The sequence below is a fragment of the Silene latifolia genome, chromosome 11 (genome assembly GCF_048544455.1).
Source record: "Silene latifolia isolate original U9 population chromosome 11, ASM4854445v1, whole genome shotgun sequence".
Lineage (NCBI taxonomy): Eukaryota > Viridiplantae > Streptophyta > Magnoliopsida > Caryophyllales > Caryophyllaceae > Silene > Silene latifolia.
Genome location: NC_133536.1, coordinates 77,227,824 through 77,234,937, shown reverse-complemented (window position 1 = coordinate 77,234,937; position 7,114 = coordinate 77,227,824). Strand labels below are relative to the sequence as shown.

Sequence of the window (7,114 nt, the reverse complement as noted above, 5' to 3'; positions counted from 1 at the left end):
AATCCTGACATATCTCTCTTTATCTGATCACCTATCTTACTTTTTCTCGCTTTGTTGCTCTTGTCTTTATTTCTCTTGCCTTAGACCTTCAGTAGTTTAGAAACCAACCTAAAAACCTCCCATTGTTACTAGATAGACGTAATTAGCAGATAGATACTTTAGCCTCCCTGTGGAGATCGACGCTACTTACCGCTGACTTCTGTTAGTAGTACTTAGGTATTTATTTTTGATACTAAAACGACGGTATCAAATTTTGGCATCGTTGTCGGGGAGGCAATTAGCCTATTTCTTTGTTTTTCTTTCGTTTGTCTCTCTCAGTCTTAGGGAATTTTTAATTCCTTGAGACAGTTCTTATTTATTTTCTCCAGTGCTGTTTATGCCCAGGTCTAACGGGTCAGAATTAGTGCCAGCTGATCCTGAACCAGAACGGACCTTTCGTTATAGACAAAGACTGCAGAGAAAGATTCAAAAGGAAGCCTTGAGTACTTTTAAACCCGAGCTAGAACACTTTTTATTTGCAGAAGACCCGTCTTTTGAAGAAGACAATTCTATTTCTGCCGCTAGTTCTATGAAGATGCCTAATATCGTGAGTTATTCAGAGCCAACAGCTGCCTCAATCCCTAAAGGTTTCAAACTTGCGACTGAGGATGGCAGTACATTTGAAATTCGACCATCTTATATCAATCTGGTCGAAAGGAATCTGTACCGAGGTATGGCGGGTGAAGATCCGCGGAAGCATATGGAAGTTTTCACAGACTGTTGCTCTACCATTCCCGCTACTAAGGGAGCGACTCAGGACAAGATTAAGGAGGTCCTATTTCCTTTTTCTTTGACCGATGGAGCCCGAGAGTGGCTCACTGTTCTTGATCGAGTTGCAGCCGATATTACTAACTGGGAGACCCTGGCCCTTGCTTTTTATAAAAAGGTATTTTCCTCCACAACGGACTAATCAGCTGAGAGGAAAAATTACGAGTTTCAAGCAGACACCAGATGAAAACTTGTATGAAGCATGGTGCCGGTTTAAGAAGTTGGTGCGGTCTCTTCCTCATCATGGGTTTGATCAGTGGTTCTTATGCAACCAGTTTTATAATGGGCTGTATGACGACCACCGCGCTATTTTGGACGCCTCATCTAATGGGCGATTTCAGAAGAATAATGATGATGACAAGGGATGGGGAATTATATAGGAGATGGCTACCCATTGTGCTGAATATGGGAACCCAAGAGGAGGTATTCGAACAGTTTCTTCTGTTGATAGTGCAGTTGTGGCTCAGCTGGAAGCCATGAATGCCCGTTTTGATAAGCTAGAGTTGCAGAATGCTGGTGATCAACAAACGGTTCACTTGTTGACTAGACAAGAAGCTGTTTCATGTGAGAGGCCGGTGCGGTAGTAATGACGGTCACACTGCTGTTGACTGTCTAACTGAGAAGGAGCAGGTGCTTGCCTTTCAGCAATATAGGCAAGGAGGCTCTTACTATAACAATCAGAGTGGAGTCCATCCTAATTTGAGATGGACTAGTCAGAATGTGTTGAATCCTACACCTCCACCACAGCAGCAACAAGCTTACATTCCTCCTCATAAAGCTCAACAAGGCTTTCAAAAGCCTCCATCCTTTCCACCGCCGCAATAAGGTGCTTCCTCGAGTGGTGTTAGCGAGATGACTGAGTTGAAATCAATGATACAAGCATTGACTGTTCAGTTGCAAAAGAGTGACCAACAAAAATATGCGTCGATCAAGTCACTCGAGTCTCAAATAGCTCAATTCGCTGCTAACCAATCTTCAAGGAAGCCGGGTCATTTACCATCTCAACCTGACAAGAACCAACATGAGACGGTAAATCTAATAAATTTGCAAAGCGGTCTTTCCTACGAAGGACATAAAAGGTCAACTGATGAGGATAAATCAGACCCGGAAACTACTGTTGCAGGCCATGAACAGTCGTCATTGGACGAAACAATGCTGAACCCGAGGAAAATACTCGATCAACTCATTTCAGGTGGTCGATCGAGAGGAAATTCTGAAGAAACTGCTCGATCGAGTGACATGGCTGTTCGATCGAGTAGTGCTGATAATGAAGACTTCGATCGAGTGGAGGAAAGTACCTGATCGAAGGAAATTGCTGGTGAAAGAGCTCGATCGAGAGGTGATGTGACTCATATTAGAGCATATATAGTCCCCGAATTAGCCTCGTTCCTATGCTTTTTAGTGCATAATTGGGTCATTTACTATCTTTAGTCTTTTGTTTTGCATATTCTTTGAGATTTTGATCCCTTGGTAAGAAAGGAGTAAGAACCTTGCATTTTCATGGCAAAATGGAGCTAAATTGATCAAATCTAGTGACCAAGCATCAAAGTGAAGACAAGACTAGAAGGCCTATGTAAATAATGAAGTAAATGGGCAATGATGAGAAGATTCTTGCATCTCCAACAAGATCCTTGAGGATTATTGGAGAAAGAAAAGAAGAGAAGCTGACTGGCTAACAATCCGGGCGTCGCAGTGCACGGGACGAGCGTCCTGGCCAGCTACAAATCCGAGCGTCCCGTAGCCAATCCGCTCGTCCTGGTCCCTCTCAATCCGAGCGTCGCCCTCACCAATCCACTCGGATTCCTCTCCAGTATAGGCCGTCCCTCCCTCAAGGCGCTTGGGACGAGCGTACTCCATGAAGACCACCAAAACGGATATGCGCATCTCCCTCGAGAGGAGCACTTCCTCAACTTTTCTTAAGGGTCTTAATCGTCATTTAAGCCCTTAGTAACTCTAATTTATGTACCTAATCCTTAGTATAAATACCCCTTTGTACTAATTAGATTACAATGTCCTTCATATGCTCTTTTTATGTTATTCTAATCTCATCTTAATCTTGTAATCAACTCTTAATTAAGCATTAATACAAATCTCATTTCCTTAATTTCTCTATTGTTCATCATTTATTTTGGGTAATTGAAGATTATTTGGGTATTATTGGGAGATTGACAACCTTCCATCAATCATCAAGTACATCTATTATTCTTGGCTTATTATTTTGGAATCATCATTAGGTATAATTCTCTTAATCCCTTTTTAATTATTGTTAATCATTTCCATTCATTCATCATGTTTTGTCTTGTTAGTATGATTGACAACCTTATTAGCATGTTAACCTTGATAATGAGTGAGTAGTCTCTTAACTAGGGTTAATGGGGAATTAGGGGAAACCAACATGGGGGATGATTCATGCTTAATCTAATATGTTCACATAATTTATTTGCTTGCTTGTTGTGATCTCAACTTATGCACATGTTATGTTTGATGAAATGCGAGCCTATGAATCCTTGTATTTTTTACCCATCACTTACCTATTCAATGAGACTTGTAAGACATAAACCAACTCGAGTCTCATTAGACCATGCATATAGTTGAGTAGGGAGGACTAAGTCGACTTGTAGGTGTTGTACAATCTAATCAATTCGGCTCCGGGACCCAAACCTTCCTAGGATTGTAAGATATAAACCAACTCGATCCAATCACAACAATAATTGCTTTGTTATAATTTGAGAATATGTTTGTATGATCAATTCCCATGAATCCCCTATGAACTCATGATACCCTAGTGCTTTTAATCAATTATTTACATCTCATTTTAATCATCTTGCTTGTTTATTTACATTGTTATTTAGTTTAGTTATCTCTTACCTCAACCCAAATTGTGACACCCTTAGACACGACCATTTGCAATCGAAAATCCTACATCAATACCCGTCCCTTGGGATCCGACCTTTACTTACCTCTTTACTAATAGTAGAGTAGTTTGTGAAGTTATAAATATTGTTTTGGTCTAGGTACTCCTAACGACAAGTAATCGAAAATGATAGTCCGACCAAAAATGGCGCCGTTGCCGGGGACGGTGTTAACTTAATTTGATTTTATTTGATTGTTCTTAGTTGTGTCTTTCTTTGCCTTGGGGAAGTAAAACTCCTCAAGGTTTGTTCTAATTGTTTTCAAGTTGTTTAATATTTTGCATGTCTAGAAGATCACAAGGTAACTTGTTACCCATTGATCACGAAATTGAAAGAACTTTGACCAACAATAGAAGACTTGCTAGAAATACTTTGAGAGGTATTGGTGAGATTGTGGATATTCAACCAAACAATATTGAGTTCATCAACCCTTTTGCAAGAGAAGGAGAAGATAACCCAACACATAACCCACCACAAAATCAACCCACAATGCCTAAATTTTTATCACATTCCGTACCAACCAAGGAGAACCTACCCAATGGTACTCCCACACCACAACATTTGACCGGTAATTTCATTGCAAAATCCGCATTTATCCAATTAGTCAAAAGAAGCCAATTTGGGGGTATGCCTTGTGAAGACCCTCATTCTCACATGGAGACCTTTTATGACTATTGTGATGCGATTTCTCAAACCGGAGTGACTCAAGACCAAATTCGATGGGTCTTATTTCCTTTTTCTTTGATTGGTACCGCGAAACAATGGTTAAAGAGCCTTGATAAGGCTACTCTTGGTATTGACTCTTGGAATAAATTGACACTTGCTTTCTACAAAAAGTTCTACCCTCCGGAAAAGACTAATATGCTAAGAGCCGAAATCACGGGATTCAAACAAAGGGACAAAGAATCTTTGTATGAAGCTTGGGAGCGATTCAAAGGAACTTGTCGCTCATGTCCTCATCACGGACTTAGCGAGAGGTTCTTGGTACAACAATTTTGGAATGGTCTTTATGAAGACTCCCGAAACATTCTCAACATGGGATTAAATGGTATGTTCACCGAAGTTGACGATAATAAAACATGGAATAAGATTGAGGAAATGGTGGTCCATAACTCATAATATAGTAGACCTCGGAAGGCTACTAGAGGAGGAAAGCATGAAGTGGACTCTATTACTCAATTGGGTGCTCAACTTAGTGCTCATATTGATACCATTAACTTGAAATTTGAGAAGGCTATGGCTAAACTTGAAGAAGCCTCCAAATCACCTAAGCAACATGTTAATGCCATGGTGGCATCTTCATCAATTCCAAGTGGAATATGTGAGAGTTGTGGAACATTGGGACATGACCAAAGTGAATGTAGGGGAACAAGTGAACAAGTGAATGCTTTCCAAGCATACAAGAGTGGTACCCCTTATTCCAATTATTACAATTAAAACACAAAATTCCATCCCAGCCTCTCATACAAGAGCCAAAATGTTCAAAACCCTCAAACAACATACACCCCACCTCCAATGAGAAACCAAAATCAAAGACCCTTTTACAACCAAAACCAAGGTTACCAAAATCAAACTCCATACAATCAAACAAATGACCAAGGTTTTGATGTTCAAAAAGCGATCCTCTAAATGCAAAAGAACCAACAAGAGTTTTTCACTCAAATGCAAAAGGATAGCCAAGCAAAAGACATCACCATTAACAATATACTAGCTCAAACAAAGATGTTGGAGACCCAAATGTCTCAATTAGCATCTTCAAGTTCACAAAGACAAAAGGGGCAATTATCACCTCAAAGTAATCCCCCAAGACAAGAATAGGTGAGTGCCATCCATTTGAGGAGTGGTACAAGCTATGAAGAGCCAAAGAAGCAAGTTTAGGATGACATTGTGGAGACTAGTGACAAGGAAAGAGTTGTGCAAAACTCTAGGGAAGAAGAACCCACCATTAAAGAAGCTTCAAAGAAGGATGAATAAAAGGCCAAAGAGAAGGAATCTATTGTGATTAGACTCCCTTTTCCAAGTCGTCAAGCTAAGCCTAAGTTTGATGACCAACTTGGAAAATTCATGGAGATTGCGAAGAATTTGGAAGTCTCGATTCCATTTACGGAATTAATCAATCACGTTCCGGCCTATGCAAAGTATATGAAAGACATTCTTACCAAGAAGACATCCATCCGGAAGCTTGAGACTATTGCTTTCACTAAAGTGAGTAGTGCCATCCTACAAGGAAGTTCACCTCCAAAACTAAAGGATCCGGGAAGTTTCTCCATTCCGTGCACTATCGGCGACACTACGATCAACAAAGCTTTATGTGACCTTGGGGCAAGTGTGAGTGTCATGCCATATTGGTAAGCAAGAGGCTAGGAATGGGAGAGCTCAAGTGCACTAATATCACACTTTAAATGGCGAATAGATCAACAAAGACACCTTTAGGGGTATGGGAAGATGTGCCGGTAAGAATTGGCAAATTCTTCATCCCGGTGGATTTCGTTATTGTTGACATGGAAGAAGATTCCAACATTCCTATTATCTTAGGAAGACCTTTCTTGCACACCGCGGGAGCGGTGATCGATGTTAAACATGAAGAGCTCACCCTTGAAGTGGGAGATGAAACCATCACTTTCAATCTTGACAAGACAATGAGAGCTCCCCGATTACATGAGCCATGTTTTATGGTTGATCACTATAGCCGGCAAGATGATAGGAAGAAGTTGGCATTTCAATGGAAGAAGAAAGTGAATGATACTCCATCAAAAGAGCAAGGAAATCTCAACAAAGAGAGCTTGAAAATCTCACCCATGACAAGTGAAGAAGAAGGCCTCATTGGCCAAGATAAGAAAGAAGGAGAGTTGTCTTCATCAACTCATGACATTTTTAGTGATCAAGTAGACGAAGTATGCGGTCTTTGCGATGATGAGTTTGAAGGGATATTCAATCCCTATATCGGTAATGCTATGACCCAAGACCACCATGAAGAACAACAACTGCAAAGGTCTATTGAAGATCTTTATCATGACAATGAACAAGCTTTCGACTACTTTTTCAAGGTGTTGAGAAACATCAACAACACCTTGAACATGCCCCCTTGACATCTCATTATTGGCTGAGAGTTTGGTGGAGTCCTTCCTAAACCACCACTTGTAAATATTCCACCTCCCTAACTTGAATTTTAATTATTGTATTGCATTTTTTGTTAATTTTGGATTTACATTTTTATGCCTTGATCAAGATTTTCATCATTTTGAGAGAAGTGAGGGAGGGACTCAATTGTTTATTGATGTGTAGTGTTTTACCTTAGTGTGGGGATAGCATTTGCCTAGGCTATCCAAGCCTTTGTAGTACCCCTACAATGAAGACCACAATAAATGAAGGGTAAAAATGACACGGGTTACGAA

At 40.3% G+C, this 7,114-nt stretch overlaps 1 non-coding gene across 1 annotated transcript; it reads right to left on the bottom strand.

Annotated features, from left to right (window-relative positions):
* Positions 1 to 4,580: 4,580 nt before the first annotated feature.
* On the bottom strand, positions 4,581 to 4,687 carry LOC141615648 (small nucleolar RNA R71). Its single transcript, XR_012530057.1, has one exon. It is a non-coding gene; the product is annotated as a small nucleolar RNA R71 (small nucleolar RNA).
* Positions 4,688 to 7,114: the final 2,427 nt, after the last annotated feature.